Source organism: Sarcophilus harrisii, chromosome 1 (genome assembly GCF_902635505.1).
Source record: "Sarcophilus harrisii chromosome 1, mSarHar1.11, whole genome shotgun sequence".
NCBI classification, from domain to species: domain Eukaryota; kingdom Metazoa; phylum Chordata; class Mammalia; order Dasyuromorphia; family Dasyuridae; genus Sarcophilus; species Sarcophilus harrisii.
The window spans coordinates 460,567,733-460,588,171 of NC_045426.1; the positions used below are offsets into that span (position 1 = coordinate 460,567,733).

Consider the following 20,439-nt stretch of genomic DNA (forward strand, 5'->3'; position numbering starts at 1 on the left):
AAGTTTTGCAATTGTCAATGTTGAAAAATTACCCATGCATATATCTTGTAAATAAAAAGCTATAATTAAAAAAAAAAAAAGTTCTGGGGTAATCCTAATTCAGCCCAGTCCCCTAGTAAAGTTTGATATTAGAATAAAATATGGGATCATTCAAGGGGTCATTCACTAGTTTAAAAAAAAAGGGAAATTGACAGACTTTAAAGAATAAAAATATAAACCAAAGATATGCACTGAGGATACTTCAAGTAGATTTAGCTGATTGAAACAAACCTCAACCTCAGGCTTCACTTGAGTTGCCCATGGTGATCTGTTGGCCAAGCACCAAAGTGCCTTAAGTTATTTTGACTGTTTGTACTTAGCTAACCAGGGAAGTGATGTAAATGTCCCAAGTATTCATTCCCCTAAACCAATCAAATCTAAAGGAGGGTTTCAATACCCTAAAAGAAAAAACTAGTCTGAATTGCATAGGAGTAGGGATTAGAATATTTTTCCATTGTAAGGAGGGAGTAGATTCATTTCATAATAATATAGTACCTTATGGGAGGTAATCTCAAGTATCAAATGACTGATGCCTAAGACTGATGAGTTAGTACATAGTTTTTTTTTAATGCATGAGCACAAAAATTTTAATGAAAAATCATTTATTAAATATTTACAATATGCAAATCAATACGCTAAATTCTAGGGATACAAATAGAAAAGCAAAACAATCCTTGCTTTCAGAGTTTACATTCTAATAAAGAAGACAACACAGATAGGAAATTTTGGTTATAAGTCAGATGGAAAAATTCCATGGTCATTAGACTTTAGTGTTAAGAACGTGTGTGTGTGTGTGTGTGTGTGTGTGTGTATACACACACATTCTTAACACCTATTTCTGAATATATATATATATATATAGTCATTAAAATATTGATTGTGCATTAGATGGGCACCAGAAGGATGTTCAGATTAACAGGAGTGGAATAAGGTGTGTAGATTAATAGGAATGGAATAAAGAAAGAAAGGGTGGGGGAGAAGATAAGAGAATAAGATAAGAGTAGGAGTAGGATAAGTAACAGCAAAGCAAGTTAAGAAGCAAAATTAAAGAAGAGTTAGCAGGTATAGGAAATAAAAAATATATAGAGACACTACAACAAGAATCAGGAATAGAATTTTTTTATTATAGCTGTTTATTGACAAAACATATGCATGAATAATTTTTCAACATTGACCCTTGCAAAAACTTCTGTTCCAACTTTTCCCCTCCTTCCCTCCACCCCCTCCTCCAGGTGGCAGGCAGTCCCATACATGTTAAACATGTTAAAGTATATGTTAAATACAATATCTGTATATATATATATTCATACAGTTGTCAAGCTACACAAGAAAAATTGAATTTAGAAAGAAGGTAAAAATAGCCTGGGAAGAAAAACAAAAATGCAAGCAAACAACAACAGAAAGCGTGTAAATGCTATGCTGTCGTCCACATTCATTTCCCAGTGTTCTTTCCTGGGTATAGCTGGTCCTGTTCATTACTTATCAATTAGAATTGATTTGGATCCTCTTGTTGTTTAAAATATCCACTTCCATCAGAATTAATCCTCATATAGTATTGTTGTTGAAGTGTATAATCATCTCCTGGTTCTGCTCATTTCACTCAGCATCAGTTCATGTAAGTCTCTCCAAGCCTCTCTGTATTCATCGGTCTTTTCTTATAGAACAATAATAAGGAATAGAATTTATTAGAAAAATAAAATAGGTCTAATAATCATTGATCTTAGACAAAGTCAAACTTAAAGATTCAATCAAGAAAGAAATCTACATGACATGTCATCCATATTAATATTGTTTTAGATGCATGTTTATATATGGGTGAATGTATAGTATATATATTTATCTGCATATATGTGAGTATATATGCATGTAAGTCTATGTGTGTGTTTATATAGATATATGTATATGTGGAGGGGTCTCTGAATGGGTGTGACTATATATATGTGTATGTATGTATATATTCTTGTGTGTGTGTGTGTGTGTGTATGCTTACCTGCTTGGGGGGAGGGAAGATAAAAAGGGAAAAATTGAATAAAGTAAAAAGTGTGCAGCAAAAAACAAAAGAATAACCTACAAAAAAGGAAAGAAAAAATGGACACTCATCCATATAATTTTTTCTATGATTATATATGCTTTCTTGAAATGGAAGTTTATTGTTATATATTTTGAATTTTGCACTGATGTTCTGCTGGGCACTTAACGATGTTTTGTTTTGTTTCACTTTGTTTCACTACTTTTCTGTAGTTTTCTAATCTGCTTTTTCTTATTTTATATTTAGCTTAAGAAATAAATTTTAAAAATTTTTTCAAAAAAAAAAAAAAAAAAGAAAGAGATACTGATGGTGATGATGTTATTGGCACAAGCTACCTCCTGTCTCTCATTTAGAGTACCTTGCTGCTTCAGGAGGCTGGCTTGCCTATTCCAAAGACACCTGTTTAGCGTGGACTAGTTTCTCCACAGGAGAACGACTTTGTGTCATGAGTTTGGAGGATGAATTGAAAGTGAAATCACTGGCCTGGAAGGGAAATGCTATTTGTGGGGCTTTTGGGCTTACCCACCAGGTAATGACCATCACAATTCATAGCCCTGTGAATAGCATTTTATCCCAACCATTTCTTCTAATAGTTAAAATAGTATTCCACAAATACTGTTAGGAAATTCCCATCTCCAAATCAAGAAATGACCAGTGACAGGACCTGAAACTATATCTAAAAAGTATAAGTATGGAAAAAAGAATATAAGAAAGACCATTTCAGAAGGCAAAATTGGAAGGAGTCAGAATGACACATTACTACTGGTGATGGAATATCACAGTCTTCAAAGAATTATAGTAGCAGGTAAGCCAATGGAGAGACAAACTGCCTACCTTGCAGTAGAAGATTGCAAAAAAAAATGTTATCGAAGTAGCATAGTAGATGCTATCAGAGGCACATATAACCAGAAAAATAACTAGTCATGGAATAAGAGGAAAGGTTGGCCATTGGGCACATCTTATGTTCCATTGTTACTCATACAATGCTAAAATGAGAGGAAGGCTTCTAGTCGATTGAGTGAACCCTGTGTTGAATATTTATAGAATGACAGAGACAAAAATTGCGCAGGGTGAAAAAGTGTGGATTGTATAATTTGTATTATAGAAGGTTCTACCCTCGGGCAGCCACCACAGGACCACAGGACCTGAATTCAAATCAGACACTTAACACTTGAGAGCTGTGTGATCTTGGGCAAGTCACAACCCCAATTGCCTCAAGGACAAGGAGAAGGTACTACCTACATTGAAGAGATTACAACTCTACCCAAGTATCAAAGTATCTCCTCCGAATGTTGCCTAGACCCATGTTTCCTAAGCAACAGAGAAACTGAACTATGTAACAATCATGTAACAATCAATGTTATAATATGTAACAATTTATGATTAAACAACAATTTAATCATATGAATTGTTCCCTACATCACATCTTTCTATCCTCACAGACTTAACTCATCACAGCATCCTATAATGTTAATCATTTGAGGGTATATGGAAAGTCAATTTTATTCTACATTCCTGACATCAGTAAGACTTGCATCGTGGCAAAGTGGATCACAAGGTATAGAGTATGGAATTTCATGGTCATATATGAAGCATTCTTTTAGCTCCCTAAAGGCTAATTCTGACATGGTTCAACAACTTGGGAATGTAAAATGTAATTCTGAATACTAATGACAGTTAAAGCAGTTCTCTACTCCTTTCACTGGTGGTTTAAAAACTCAGTTTATCATCAAGTGGCAAGTTGTTCTTATTCTGAGTTTTTTACAAACTTGGATTTAAGGCAAATTGTATGAGCATAAAGTTGATTCAGATAGATGCATCAGAGTAAAGATCTACTTAACTTTTCTCATACCTCGTAGACCATGTATATCTTGCCACATATGCTTACCTTATAGGATCAGTTTATGAGGAAAGGGAGTCCTAAAAGTGTTTTTTGGTAGGTTCTTACAAGTTTATTGTGCTTTTATTCAAAATGATGCATTTTTGGTGGAAAATAAAGACTATTTGTCTTGTAGTCCTTCTTCTTCTCCAAGGATCTCTACTTGTGCCTTTGATCTTACTTCCTCCAATCTCCTCCAAGAACTTCAATCCTTTGATCATGCCTGATCTAATTTCCTAATCCATTGGCTTCTTCCCTGATGCCTACAAACTATGACTGAATCTTTCTACTCTTAAGACTCTCTCACCTCAGTTGACTTTGTCATCTCAAGTTATCATCCTATATCTTCTATTCTCAAACAAAATTCTAGAAAAATTTTCTATATTAAGTATCTCTATTTTCTTATCTCCTTTGCATCTTGCTTTAACACCATCATTTGACTGAAATGACTTTTTTCCAAAGTCAACCAATCAATATGTATTTAATAAGTGTAACTATATGCCAAATATTGGAGATACAAGGAAAAATATGGAATAATCTCTATGTGCAAAGATCTTACATTTTGATGAGGAAGTAAACAAATACATGCAAAAACACCTTCATGATAAATATAAAGTCAATGACTACAATAATAATAAATAAATAACAACAATAATTAAAATTTATAAGTACTTACTATGTACTAGGAACTTTGCAAAGTGCTTTATAATTATTATCTTATTTGATCTTTACAACATTTGATCCCACACCAGCTGTGGGAGGTACATGTTGCTATTATCCCCATTTTACCAGTGAGGAAATTGGGGCAAACAAGTAGTTAAGAGACTTCTTGGGGTCACACAACTATTATGTGTCTGAGGTAAGATTTGAATTCAAGTCAGCACTTGCATTGTGCCACCTAGCTGGGATTTGAGATATTTGGGGGCTTACAAGCCCTCAGAGCACTTCAAGGCTGGGATAATCCTTTTTCCTATCTCCAAGAAGGGTATCAGACTGAAATTATGCCTATCTGCATAAAGTCCTCAATTTTGCTGGCATAGTGGCAAAATAAAAATATTTTTCATGATAATTCTTAAGAGAAGTGAAGCCACCACAAGCTTATACTTGCTTTCTTCCCTTTCCTCTTGCCACCAACATTGGTTGTATAAAAGACTGTTCCAAATATCAAGAAAACATATTCATCTAAGTAAATAGCAAATAGTAATTAGAGACATCATACAGAATGGAATATATTAGAAAATAAACAAAATGAATAAGTTTTAGATAGGAAAAAATAAAATCTCACCTAAAAAAATTTCCCAGTCTCTAAAGAAGCAAGCTGGAAATCAGGGACATGATAGGGAAGCATATTTCCCTATATATCACTTCAGCTTCCAAGCTCTGACTCTCTTTTTGCATGTCTATAGTTGGTTCCAAAGTATATTGATAGCCTATGAGGCCTTTCTTGAAGAAGAAGGAATGTCTCTCCTCTCCAAAGCATTTAAATCAATTCTGCCTCTCAAGCAGACATACAGCATTGTGACAGCATTCTCTGAAATCTATTAAAAGAGTCTCAAGCAAAATATTCTGAGTTTGGCTGTAAATTCAGGTTATGTAAGCATATATAAAGCAGTTCAATACAAGGTAGTAGGGGAGGAAGAAGATTAGCATTTGCAAAGGGCAAATCAAGAAAAACTTCATTCAGAAAATGATGCTTGACTGTGGTATATGAATGTAATAGAAACTATTGTACAATAAGAAATGATGACTAGGCAGATTTCAGAAAACCTGGAAAGACTCGTATGAACTGATGCAAAATGAAATAAGCAGAACCATAAACACATTGTACACAGTATCAATAACATTGTGTGATGATCACCTTTGAATGGCTCAGCTCTTCTCAGCAATACAGTAATCTAAGACAAATACAAAGGATTAATGAGAAAAATGCTATCCATATACTGATAAAGTACTGAGACTCTGAATACAAATTCAAAGCATATTTTTTAAATTTGCTTTAATCTTTTTTCATGCTTTTTTATTGGTTTCTTCTTTCACAACTGTGACTAACATGGAAATATGTTCTACATGATAGTATATATATATATAACCTGTATCAAATTGCCTACCATTTTAGGAAGAGGGGAAGAGACAGAGGAAGAGAGAAAAAAAAAATGGAACCCAAAATCTTGTAAAAATATATAAATGCTAAAATTTTTCTTGACACATAATCAAGAAAAAATAAAATGTTATTAAAATATTGAGAGAGAAACAAAGAAAGAGAAAAAGAAAGAGAAAGGAACAGAGAGACAGAAAGAAAGAAAAAAGAGATAAAGAAGGAAGAAAGAGAGGAAGGAAGGAAGGAAGGAAGGAAGGAAGGAAGGAAGGAAAAGGAAGGGAGGGAAGCAATGGGATGGTAGCTTGAAGAGATAATAAAGATGAAGTAAGATTTTAAGGATGAGGAAGATTTGAAATCAGTACAGAAAGACTCAGTTGATAGAAGACTGCTGAAGATTCAACATGGGAAAAAGTAAGACTGCAATCTGCAAGAGTAAAGGGAGGGTTTGGGATCAATTATATATGTGAGATAATTGGTTCTCCTCTCAATTCAAAAGGTCATCACCCTAGTTAATGTTCTTATCACCTTTTATCTGTGCTACTGCTATAGCCGTTAGTCTTCCTATCTTCAGGCCATTCTCCACATATTGGTAAAATTTATATTGCTTAAACAGAGGTCTGACCAAAACAGTTCCCCCCTCAAAAAGCAACCACTGGCTCCCTAGTGCCTCTAGGGAAAAAACACAAATCCCTCACAAACTGGTTCCTGTCCATCTTTCCAGATGGTTTTCATATTATTCCCCTTCAAATATTCTACATCCCAGGAAAATCAGCTTACTTACTAGTTCTGTAATTTACTTTACATTCTACCTTTCACTTTTCATGCCTTTGCACAATTTCTATCCTTAGTTCAACTCTTGGCACCCCCAGCTCTTTCAATCTTCATCTTAAGGGCTACTTCCTAAAAGAGATCTTTCCTGATCTCCCACCATCACCTAAATTGTTAGTTCTCTCTTACTTTGTATTAATTTTGTATTTAAAGAAGCAGCCTTGTTTAGAATTGGTCTTTAGGCCCATAAGGACTGCAGTGAAGTCCTGTCTCTGACATAAACTGGCTATTTTAACCCTATACAAATCATTCAAACTCTCAGTGTTCTAGATAATTCTCTAAAACTAAGTTGTAGAGAAAGTACCAGACTTCCTCATTTGGGAGATCCCATTACCAATGAAATCATAAGACCATTCTCTACAGTTCTATGTGTATTTCATTAGCTGGGTACAAGCTGTTTGCCCCTGGCAATGGAAATTCCTCAAAGGAAGAACTATATTTATGTCTTTTATATAACTAGTGCCTTGCCAAAGTTGGGACTGAATAAATGCTTATTAAACTGATTTTAATTCAAATGGAATTTCCAATTGATTAATATCCACTAAAAGAATCCTGCCTTGTAACTCCAGTGTCCCCTCCCAACCCTACCATGGTAACCATGCTTCAGACCATTCAACTATGCCTTTGACTACAGATAACGAATGGGTATAAATATGCTCCACCTCTCAGGTCTCATCTTTGGCTCTTTTAGAACATTATAAACCATTTCCAGTTTGGCTCCTTGAGAGATTGTCTTTTTCATCTTATATCACTAAACTGGACATTAGCTAGCGGATGAAAACTGTCCATTTCTAAATGACTTATTGCTAATTTTTTTATTCCAGAGAAACAATATTACTTGACAATTTGTCTTTTTGGATGGAAACAGAATCTTTCTATCTCCACTTTGATCAGCCAATTAGGATAACCCTAACATTCTGGGTCTACAAACAAATATGGAAATTGTGCCAAATTATTCACTATGTCTTAATATAATACATTCAAAAATAGCTGAGTCTTTTGTTATTGTTTAGTAGTTTCAGTTGTGTCTAATGTGTATCTTGCTACCATTTGGAGTTTTCTTAGGGAAGATACTTTTCTTTTTCTTCTCCATCTCCTTTTATACATGGGAAAACTGAGGCAAACAGGGTAAAGTGACTTGCCCAGGGTCACCCAATTAATATATCTGAGGCTAGATTTGAACTCATAAAAAGGAATCTTCCTGACTTCAGGCCCAGGACTCTACCTACTGTATTGCCTAGCTATCCCTAGGTGAAACTACTACCAGGTATAATCCAGGCTTCATGGATTCTAGGATGTGTTAAAATGTCTCTATTATTTTCTTACCTATCTCCTATTGGCTTCCAGGAAAAAAAAAGGGGGGATTCTTGTGCCTACTTAGGTCTACCAAAATCAATATCTGTTTTGAACCAGTATCCTTAATATTTGGTCATTTCCCTTGACCTAGTGTATGGTAACACGTGGAAATGGGAAGCATCCATTCATTCTCTTGCCAGGCTCTCAAACAGAGGTATATAAGCTCTCAATGAGAGAGAGAATCTTAGGAATCTCAATGATAACTTAATTACTTTTTTGTACTGCATTTTCACTGGCTGGCCAGTGCCCAATTCTACCTAGTTCCAAACAAACAGGATGGTTCATAATAGAAGATTATAAAGCTGTGGATTGAAGGGGAAAATGAATTTCTATTTTCAATTCATCTGGGCTTCAAAGTCCTCTTTAATATGTCCTTTTCCTACCTCAGGCTTAGTGATATTCTCAATAATGGAGAAAACTTTTCTTAGAGCTTAGATGTCACACTCTGATGCAGAGTTGGAGCCTGTTGTTCTGCAAGTTAATCTAATTTTTTGAGCTTTTCCAGGGATTTATACAAAGTTATCTTCTCCATCCACTTTGTCATCATACACTCCAAACTACTATGTTCTGGATCATTTAATCTCACTTAATCTACTCCATTTTGGAACTCCTAACTTGGGCTCAGCTCAGCACCTCCTATGTCTAACCAACCCAGAGCCCCAGACCATGCTTCCAGATTTTCTTCACTTATTTTCCCTGCCACCCATTGTCAACATCTTCCACTATACTTTTTTATCTGAGAATTCTAACATTGCTTCTATGACATATGCTTATGACAGGTGAATCATTCTGCACCAGTTGATGACTGGTGAGTCACTGGAGTAGTTGACATGTTAGAGCTGTAAAAATGGCTCTTTTTTATCTGAGAATTCTAACATTGCTTCTAGGATATGCTATCACCTATGGTTTCATTCATCATGCTTAAGACTTCCTAAATGACAACATATTCCCCTGCCACAGCTTCTCTATGTGTGCTGTGTCCCCCTATTAGAATATAAGCTTCTTCATAACAAGGACTATATTGTTTTTGCATTCCAATCAAACATTAAATATTTATTAAGCATCTACTGTGCACTAGGCCCCGTTTTAAGTAATAAAGATGCACAAGCTGACAAAAGGCAATTCCTGACCCCAAGGAGCTTGAAATTTAATGGAGGAGACAACCTGCAAACAAATACATAAGGCAAGCTATTCTGTCCAATCTTGTCCCATGAAGTACAAAAAAGAAAATAATTAACATAAGAAAGGTATTAATATTAAGAAGGATTAGGAAAGGCTTCTTATAAAAAATGAGATTTTAGTTGAAATTTGAAGCAAGCCAGGAAAGTCAGGAAGAGGAAGAAGAGAAGGAGGAGGAGGAGGAGAATTTTTACAATGAGTTTATATTCTAATTAGGAAGAAGCCTGTACACTCTTCACCTCATTGACCATATCCCTGGTTATTTTTATTTTTATTTTATTTTAGAAAACCCATCTACTGTATAAATTCGTCTCAGTATACTAACTTTCATTTAAGATTCTGATATTTCTATCAAGTAGTAGATTCAAGAAGGTTTTGCAAGGGTCAATGTTGAAAAATTACCCACGCATATGTTTTGTAAATAAAAAGCTATAATTTTTTTTTAAAGTAGTAGGTTCACTTCATCTCAAAAGCTTTCATCAGGACTCATATATGTGAGTATCTCTGTTAATGTGTATATATAGATTTACATGTCTCATTTATTGTTTTAGAATTTATTTACCTAATATACTGGGTGGGGAAGTAACTAGATTATTTTGAGAATATAAGTTTACTATTTCTAGTCATATAAAAAGATGCTCCAAGTCATTATTAATCAGAGAAATGCAAATTAAGACAACTCTAAGATACCACTACACACCTGTCAGATTGGCTAAGATGACAGGAAAAAATAATGATGATTGTTGGAGGGGATGTGGGAAAACTGGGACATTGCTGCATTGTTGGTGGAGTTGTGAACGAATCCAACCATTCTGGAGAGTAGTTTGGAACTATGCTCAAAAAGTTATCAAACTGTGCATACCCTTTGATCCAGTTGTGTTACTACTGGGCTTATATCCCAAAGAGATCATAAAGAAGGGAAAGGGATCTGTATGTGCACAAATGTTTGTGGCAGCCCTTTTTGTAGTGGCTAGAAACTGGAAACTGAGTGGATGCCCATCAGTTGGAGAATGGCTGAATAAATTGTGGTATATGAATATTATGGAATATTATTGTTCTGTAAGAAATGACCAACAGGATGATTTCAGAAAGGCCTGGAGAGACTTACACGAACTGATGCTGAGTGAAATGAGCAGGACCAGGAGATCATTATATACTTCAACAACAATACTATATGATGACCAGTTCTGATGGACCTGGCCATCCTCAGCAATGAGATCAACCAAATCATTTCCAATGGAGCAGTAATGAACTGAACCAGCTACGCCCAGAGAAAGAACTCTGGGTGATGATTAAAAACCATTACATTGAATTCCCAATTCCTATATTTATGCCCACCTGCATTTTTGATTTCCTTCACAAGCTAATTGCACAATATTTCAGAGTCTGATTCTTTTTGTACAGCAAAATAACAGTTTGGTCATGTATACTTATTGTGTATCTAATTTATATTTTAATATATTTAACATCTACTGGTCATCCTGCCATTTGGGGGAGGGGGTGGGGGGTAAGAGGTGAAAAATTGGAACAAGAGGTTTGGCAATTGTTAATGCTGTAAAGTTACCCATACATATAACCTGTAAATAAAAGGCTATTAAATAAAAAATAATAAAAATTAAAAAAAATTTTTTAAAAGAGAATAGAAGTTTACATGTAAATGAAGAGAAATTTTCCAGTTTCACAAAAAGTGTTTTTATGTTTTTTCAATGTTTTTTGAAATTGAAAAAATTTTTTAAAGAGAATAGAAGTTTACATGTAAATGAAGAGAAATTTTCCAGTTTCACAAAAAGTGTTTTTATGTTTTTTCAATGTTTTTTGAAATTGGATCTCCCTGTTTCTCCTAGATTAGAAAGACATTCAAGGGTTTAATTCCAATATCGATTGGCAATAGAAGCTTTTTATTTGTTCTATTTTTTCAACTGAGGCTAGTCTATCCCTCCTTGTGTACCAGGGCCTTCTATTCCCAGGATCTGATTATATTGATACTAGACTTAGTGGGGACTTTTGTTGGCTTTAATCTACTGTAGCAGAGAATTCCAGAGTCTATGTGCTCCACCATCTTCAGTTTCCCTAGCAGAAGAGATTAAAGACATCACTCATCCTGCCTCAAAAGTAATTTTTAAAAAGGCATATTCTTCCTATATCTAAAAGTTTTCTTCCTTCTGAATCCCATAACCTTTGTATATTTTTATGTATTAGACAAACAACTGGTCCTCCACTGAACAGCTCATGTGATCTAAAACATTACTTTGTAACAGATTTACAATGTCTAGATTATAGAGTTTGTGTTGCTGAAGATAAACTTGTAGTGATGTGCAGCTGGTTAGAAGTACCAGGAAAGTGTTTCCCAATTGATTCTCAAGTACCTATTCCCACTGGCTAAATAGGACTGGGGTAGAAAGAAAGAGAGACATGAAGCATCAATTAAGGGCCTTTCCATATACCACTTCTAGTCTTTCTTGAATCTACTAGTAGTAGTTTGTATCTCACTGATTCCATATTGGTTTTGTGGAGAAGAGAATTGAGGACTATTCAGAAGAACCAGAAAAAATTAAAGTAGTTAAACTTGTCTCAACTTTTGTTGGTGCAAGTATTGTGAACAACCAAGAAAGGGAAGATGAGATCTTAAATGTCTTTTCTGAGTACTATGGACACTGATAATACCTATCATATCCTATCACAAAACCTATCAAAACCTATTACAAAACATTCATATATTTTATAAATTAAAAAGTATACAGCTGAGTAGACTGAGTAGTACTTTAATTCAATATTTCTAAGTATAATATTTTTAAAATAGCTGATTCTGAGAAGTACCAGTATTCCTATGCTTGCTTTAACGATGAAAACTCATCTGTGTTGAAATAGGGCCTGAATTCAAATGTGATCTCACACACTTAATACTTCCTGGCTGTGGGACCGTGGGCAAGTCACTTAACCCCCAAAAAACAAACAAAAAATAAAAATACTTAAATTTAAAAAATACTTTGAATGAGCTATTGAAATGAGTAAATGTATAATGGCTGTGTTCTCATGTTTTTACGTGGCTTAGTGGTCACTTTAAGCAAGGCAAGATAACCAACATTGTTGTAAACCAACATGTTCATACCAGAAGAACCTGGACCTCAGAAACTTATGAGTGGCTAAAGTTGTGTTCCATACAGTAACATACAGAAAAACATTTTTAACCCAAAGCTGTTTAAAGGAGCTTTCAAACATAGTAACCTAGTACACGAAAATGTTTTGCAATTTTTTTTGCTCTTATAACAGACCAGAGTCTTGCACAGTAACCACATCCTCTCTCTTCAGCCGCTTCTTCTTTCCTGCCAGTCAATTACAACTCAAAGTGATGTTTTGAGAGTGAACTTGGGACAAGTGGCTAAATGGAACTGATTCCAGTGACCCAGACCTGTTTCACTTTCTTTTTTTTTTTCCCTAACGTTATGTTTATCTGAGTCTAACCACTTTTTCAAAGGAAAAGGAAAAATACAGCTCTCCCAATTTCTTCAGAGAAGGTTCTAAGACAGGAAATGTTCTCCAGGGATCAGACCCTTTGACAGATCATTTTTTTACAGCTCTAACATGTCAACTACTCCAGTGACTCACCAGTCATCAACTGGTGCAGAATGATTCACCTGTCATAAATGGGGATGAGTACTAAGCTGCATTACTTTGGATAGACTTGGATTTATAGTTCACCTCCTTTCTAGGGCTTTGCATTGCAAATAGTAACTGCTATATATAAGTTCTTCCTTAAACTATATTCAATACATTTAAAAAGAGAGCAAAATTAACATAATGAAAATAAGAGATGAGGAAGGAAACAGTCACCTGACTTCAAGTTAGCTAATACTTTGTAAAAACAAATAACCAAAGAAGCTTGACATTGTGGATAATCATATGCTGGGATTTGGATTCAGAAAGAATTGGTTAGGAAATTTAATAGCTACATGACCCTGAACAAGTCACAACCACACAACCCTCACTTTCTCTGTCATAAAATGGTGATAATAAGATCTATAGTACTTACCTTACAATGGTAAGAATCAACTGCGATAATAGATTTAAATAGATTTAAAAACTTGAAATGCCATATCAATGTCAACTATGATTTAAAAATACGTGTTTTTATTTTTCCAAATGCCCATATAAAGCCATAGGCAAGGCAGAAAGTAATAGAGAATGGGCCAAGAATGGGCCATAGGATACTTACTGACAGGTAAGGAAATTCCCTTTTCTTATGCAGCTTAAAACATTCTGCAATGTAGAGTCTTAGAGTTGCCTAGAACACTGAGAGTCTCATCAGAGGTATGACTTGAATTCAGGACTTCTTTCTGGCAATTCCCTGGTCCTTTCACCATACTGCCTCAAAAAAGCAAGTCAAAAAAGCAAAAGGAATCTTCCAGAACCTTTCATGGAATTCTACAGTTATTAGAAATAGATGTTATTTTCTCAGCAGGAAGAAGAATTGGGTACTGACAAGTATTAGACAAATCAATGTCCTGCAAACTTGTTGGGTAAAAGACAAATAGGTGAGAGGGTCAGAAACTTCCCCCATTATGATCCCCAAATTCACCTGCTTTATATTCACAGCAGTCACATCCCTTGGTTATTAAATAAAGATCAGAAACAATTACTGTGACAACATAGCAACAGCTGTCTTTGTCCTATAACCCCTCCTCTCTCTCAGTCACTATCCTGTGACTATCCAAATCACTTATAAATCATAAGGCTCTGATAGCTATTTCCCCTTAGAGTCATCTTCATTCCTTGTCTAACCCCTTTCTTCTTCCTCAGATCTGGACTATCCAAATAAAAGCTGGCTAAGAGAAGAAACAAGAAGTCACAGAGGTATAAGAGATGATGAAATACCTAAGAATGACATCATTTTCAAATTGAGAGACATTTTAGAAACTATGGAGTGCACCACCATCATTTTAAACATAAGGAAATGGAGGCAGCTAGATAGCACAACTAGATAGAGCCCTGACCTGGAAGTCAAGAGGAAATTGGACCTCAGACACTCAATACTTACTAACTCGGTAACCCTAAGCAAGTCACTTATCCCAATTGTCTCATCTCCTTCCCCCCCCCCCCAAAAAAAAAAATCAGATTAAAAAAATTAAGGAAATGGAGAGAGTTAAACAGCCTTGGACAAGGATATATAACCTCAGTAGCTCAATTTCAGAGCTAGAACTAGATCCCAAATCTAATTCATTATTCTTTTTACCATATCACCAGTTTCTACTTCTGCTTCCTGGCCTTTTATGTTTTCAGCTAGGTTCTTTTTGGCCTCAGTAAGACTCCACATATCTCAGAGAGAACAGAGACAGCTCACTATCAAAGGCTAAGCATTTAGTCAGCTTTAGGCCCAAGGAAGGGTACAGTAGTCCATGAAAACATCAGAGGGCTGTTTCCTACTTCTACCCTGAAACTGTGAAAAGGCATTTAATAACCAAAAAATTCTATGACTAACTCTCAAGAAACTCCAGGTGTGGGCACTCCTTCCATCAATACAGATCAAAATTAAACTATTAGTAGGTGAGTCCTAGATGTGGTTGACTGAGTCACGTTCAAATAAGTGACTAGCCAGGATTTAGTAGATAAATCCTAAGGAGTCACATGCAAATTAAATGACTTGTCTAGAATTAAGTTCTTATGTTGAAGGTAGAATTTGAACCCAAGTCTTTGTGACTACACATCTAGCACTCTTATCTACTATGCTGTTCTGTAGATTTTAGTCTTCGAGACTGATAAATTCAACTTGACACCGCAAAATGAATTTTCTGGCACTAAAAATATACATATAAAAGTCATAAAAAAGTATACATCAGTGTATAGCTTGCTATAATCTTGTCTGTTGCCCACTAAGTCTACACCTAACCCTGGCTCTACTTCATAAAAATAGATTTTTTTTTTAAATCATTCATTCAACTTGCATTGACTAAGCCTTTACAATAGTCTACTGTTTGTTATCCTTGCCTCAAGTCTCTCCTCACTTCAATCCACTCTACTCAATGGTCAAGGTGACCTTCCTAAAGCATAGGTCTAACCATGTTACCCTACTACTCAATAAACTCCAGTAGCTCCCTATCATCTCAGAATTAAATATAAACTTCTGTTTAGCATTCAAAATCCTTCATGACCTATCTCACCTATCTTTCTTGTCTTCTGACACCTTATACCCTACCACACACACACATCGTGATATATATAGTAATACTGGTCTCCTTTCTGTTTGCCTGAACAAAAAAAATCAATTTCCTGTTTGTAGCTTCTCTTTTTTGTAGTGGCAAGGAACTGGAAATTGAGTGGCTGCCAATCAGTTGGAGAATGACTGAATAAATCATGGTACTTCAATGTAATGGAATATTATTATTCTATAAGAAATGATGAGCAGACTGATTTCAGAAAAGCCTGGAAAAACTTACATGAACTAATGCTGAGGGAAGTGAACAGATCCAAAAGAACATTGTACATAGCAACAAGTTTATGTGATGATCAACTGTGATGGACTTGACTCTTCTTAACAATGTGTTGATTCAAGGTGATTCCAATAGACTTGGGGTGGAAAAATGTTCTCCGCATCCAAAAAGAGAACTAAGGAGACTGAATGTGAATCTAGGAATAGTCTTATTTCACATTTTTTGTTTGTTTCTTGTGCTTTTTTTTCTTTTGGTCTGATGTTTCTTCCGCAACATAACAAATATGAAAATATATTTTAAAAGATTGCACATATGTGTATCTAATTTATATTTTAATATATTTAACATCTACTAGTCATCCTGCCATCTGGGGGAGGGGGTGGGGGGAAGGAGGGGAAAAATTGGAACAAGAGGTTTGGCAATTGTCAATGCTGTAAAGTTACCTATACATATAACCTGTAAATAAAAGGCTATTAAAAATAAATAAATAAAAATAAAATAAAATATTGCACATATTTGACCTATATCAGATTGCTTACTCTCTTGGGGAGAGGGGAAGGAAAGAGAAAATTTTAGAACATAAATCTTACAAAAATGTTGGAAAATATTTTTCCATGTATTTGGAAAAACAAATAAAAAAAGAAAAAAAATTCATTTCCCAAATCTGGGGGTTTTCATTCATTTTCACCTGTGCCTGAAGTGCTCTACTTTCTTATTGTTCCCCATTGGATTCCTCTGGCTTCCTTTCCTATATTCTATCATTTCTCCTAATGCTGATGTTTTCCCTCTATTGATTATCTCCACAGTACCTTGAACAAAACTAGTCAGCACATAGTTGTTTGCATGTTTTTATTGTCTCTCCCATTAGATAGTGAGCTCCTTGGGGGCAGGAACTGTCTTTTTCCTTTTTTTTTTTTTTTTTTTTTTTAATATTCTTGGTACAGTGCCTAGCACATGCTTAATAAATTTCAATGAATACAAGATATTGCCAGCCATTTGATTTACCAAAATTCTAGAAGGTAATTTTCTATAGCAAAATAACATAATGATCTTATTTTGGGAGAGGACCTTCTTAATTTCTTTGATTATAGCAATGAAAACACAAGTAAGCAGAGAACAAAGTTCAAGATAGAGAGACCACCAACTGAGACTATGTAGTATAAGACCCAAAAAGGCACAATGACACACACTAAAAGCTAACCACATTTTCCTTGAGAAAGAGAATAGCAGAGGTGAGTCATATGTCTGATTTGAAAGAGCCATGAGGAAATGGAAAAGTAACAGCTGACACTTAAAGGTCTGAGGGAAGAGGGGGAAATTTTTTTTTTTTAAAGAGCTAGCTAATACAGAGCTTTGGTGAGGGTTGAGTCTCTTGAGAGAGAAGCAGAATGCATCATAGGAGTCTTCTGTTAGAACGAATAAAGGAAAAATTATTATTGCATCTGGAAAATTGGAAAGAGACAGCAGTAATTATATAGGATTATATATCATCTTCCATGAAGTGTCCAACTAAGAAGAATAAAAGATAAGAGTGTAGGCCCCAAAGAGAAGAGATGACTATCAGAGAAAAGAAGGAAGGTAGGAATGAAGAGACCTATTAAAGGAAGGTTGAAATAAGAGGGAGGATGGGGAAGAGGAAAGAAGTATGGGAGGCAAAGCATTCATCAGCCTAGAATAAGATTTCAACTGGAAGACTAGCTACGAGGAATAAGAAGGCCTGTGGTAACACTCTTAGCAAGACACACGGTCAGATTATTTATCAAGACTCATCAATTGAGGAAGTTTCAGTTGGACTTGAAAGTCAGCCAGTTTCCAGTTGCCACGACCTGGAATTTCTCCTTTTACCATCCCAGTAATTATGGGAAGGGAAAGGCAGCATGGAGCAGCTCCCCCTGGGGGCATGAGCTCAGGAGTCCTTTAAAAAGCCTATAGGATGCAGCAGATTCAAAATCTCATTGTTGTGCTGGCTCTGACGTAAGTGCTGCATACACACCCTAACGTTCAAAGCTTCGGTCCTGGGGGAAGGCAGCTCCAGGCTGGATCAGGTGCCTTGTTAGGAATAAGCTCTGGGATAAATGATGGTCATGGGAGTTCATGACGACAGTCTAGGGCTAATTATTTAGCTGAGGGAGTGACCTAAGGTAGAATGACCCACTGGCTGTCAGAGATGGGACAGCTGGATTGCAAACCCTTGTAGAAAAAACTCCAGGGAAGCAGCTAGTTTAGGAGATGAAATCCTAAAGGGCATAGACTGGCTCCCAAGAGGCAAGATACTATTCCAGAGGACTCTTATATAGAGACCTAAGAACACAGTAGAATTACTGGAAAGAAAGCTAGTATGCTTAAAAGGACAGTGTTCATAGGATTTTATGCTATACAAAACTAAACACTATCATAACCAAGCATAGACTAGGAAAAAGACTTGGAGAAAAGCATCTTCCTTATTTCATAGCAAAGGTAGGGCACTATGGGTTTGAAATATTGCATGTACTGCCAGGCAATGGTGGTGTGGAACATTTTTGTTTACTTTTCCTGATTTTTTTTTCTTTTTTTTAAAAATACAAAAATTTTTTTAAATTACAAGCAAATGTCTTGCTTGGCAGAAGTGGGAAGTGATATATCTGGAAATGGATGTGAAATCAAAAACAAAAAGGCATCTATATAAAAAAATAAAATACTCCCCAAAACAGATATAATGATCTGCTGGGAATCAAATATAGAAGTTAAAAAGTCAAATATTATAGACATAATCAAGGCTCCCTTTGATTAAATGGCTACCAGTTAAAAATATTTATGTGGGTGTTTTTTTTTTTCCATTTGTTTATTTCTTACCTTCCTTGCCTGCAATAGGCTGTTGTTTTTGATCTTATCCAGGAGCCTGAGCAAACAACCAGGAAGCAGATGTGACTGCAACTTTTGCCTCTTCTGCCTTCTGAAGTTTTGCAAATGTAAACTTCCTTTAAGAAAAAAGAAAGAGAAATCCTTGAGAAAGAGCTTTTTTCTACAGAAAACTTAAGAATCTTAAATTAAAAGGAGGCCTGGAATTTCTGAGGCCTGTCCAGTTGTCTAGCTTTTTTTCCCTTTATGTTCTCTTCCTTTGTCTCCCCTGTCTTCACACCTGTCATCCTAACAATCCCCAAAGCTGGCTAGAATGCACTAAAAATTTGGAGCCAATTATGTGTATGATTATGGGTAGTGAGGACAAGCCTAAATGGCTATAGTATTTGAAGTCAACTCAACTTCTCAGGAGGCTTCCTTCCATTACTTTACTTCCCCTTCCCCTTTCTCTTTTCCTTCCCTTTCCTTTTCCTTCTTCCCTTCTTTTCTTCCTTCCCTCCTTCCTTCCTCCTCCTCAATCATTTCCTTTTATCTCTACTTTAAAAGTTATTGGAAGATGGGGGTGTAACCCAGAGGTTAAAAAAGTAGAATCTGAGAAAGGTCGGATTTTTCATTTTCTTCAAACTTCCCAACTTTAAGGCCTTTCCATCTATGCCTACCTGCTCCAGTGTTCAAAAGGAGAAAACTCCAGCTGGAAACCCATAAGTCTCCTCCTAGCAGAAGTGAAGGGGTTAAGAGTTTAATAACAGAGGCCACAGAGCAAAGCAGAAGTTAGGCCCAGCTGCGCCCCTCCCCCAGCCTGCCTGCCTCCCCTTTCCATGCTGCAGTCCTTTCCTTTTCCACTGGAGAGCCCGGGCAGCACTGCTTTACTCAAGTACCTCTTTCACCCACTGTGCTCCTGCCCCACTTGTGTGATGTATTTAAAAAAAAAAAAAAAAAAAAAAAAAAAAAAAAAAAAAAACCTTTTGTTTCCTCTTTAAGACATCAGCCTCAGGGGCCATTATGGGAGAAGAAAGGTAGCCCAGGCTCTTTTATCCAAAAGAAGCCATTAAAGGGTTTTCCTGTGTCCAGTTGATCGGCTCAGTTCTGCACACTGTTCTAAGTGGCCAACCCTGATGGGACCCCACCACTGCCCCGGGAAGAAGCACCAAGGCTTTGGGCCATGGCTCTGCCCCCACCCCTACCCTGGCACTTGGAAGCTTTGTCTGCTAAAGGCCACAGGGAAAAATTGAAACTGCCAATAAGCCAGCACAGTCATCTATTTTATCCTTTCTGTCCATTCTGATTTCTTCCCAGCTGCCCCAAAAATAAATAAGGGACTGAGAAAACAATGCCAATCTGCACCCACCATGATAGTGCCCATGCACGGGGCACCCGACAATTCCATCCACTCTAAAAACCAAGGAAACGGGCCCCACCCCCTCTATTAATTTACAAAAGCCCTCCTAGCCCTGGAGAATATTCTTGGACTGTGCCACTGAGTGTACAGAAGAATGAATGCAAACAGTTGCTCCACTGGGAAAGAATGTAAGAAATTACCAAAGGTATGCTCTGTATGTATACGAACAGAGACATAGATGTGAATGAATGGTGGGTAAGATTCAAATCTCCCATGATTGCAAGAACCTAGAGTTTTGTCAATTGAGGGGCCTTCCAAACTCCCTTAAGCAGCTATTTTGCATAATACAGTCTGGGAAACATTGATGAAAGCAACTGGAGGTTTCATGTGACTCATCAGAAAGTAATCTAACACCGATTAATTATTTAT

General features: G+C 36.0%; 1 long non-coding RNA gene across 3 annotated transcripts; it reads right to left on the reverse strand.

Moving 5' to 3' along the window:
- Positions 1–1,651: 1,651 nt before the first annotated feature.
- Positions 1,652–19,550, reverse strand: LOC116420574. 3 transcript variants are annotated; one of them, XR_004230932.1, is made up of 4 exons: positions 19,331–19,550; positions 18,666–18,790; positions 5,233–5,485; positions 1,654–1,693 (listed from the first exon to the last, which is right to left on the reverse strand). It is a non-coding gene; the product is annotated as an uncharacterized LOC116420574 (long non-coding RNA). The 3 variants fall into 3 exon arrangements; XR_004230933.1 differs by lacking the exon at positions 5,233–5,485 and having other exon boundaries at positions 1,652–1,693; XR_004230934.1 differs by lacking the exons at positions 1,654–1,693; positions 5,233–5,485 and adding an exon at positions 5,803–5,842.
- Positions 19,551–20,439: the final 889 nt, after the last annotated feature.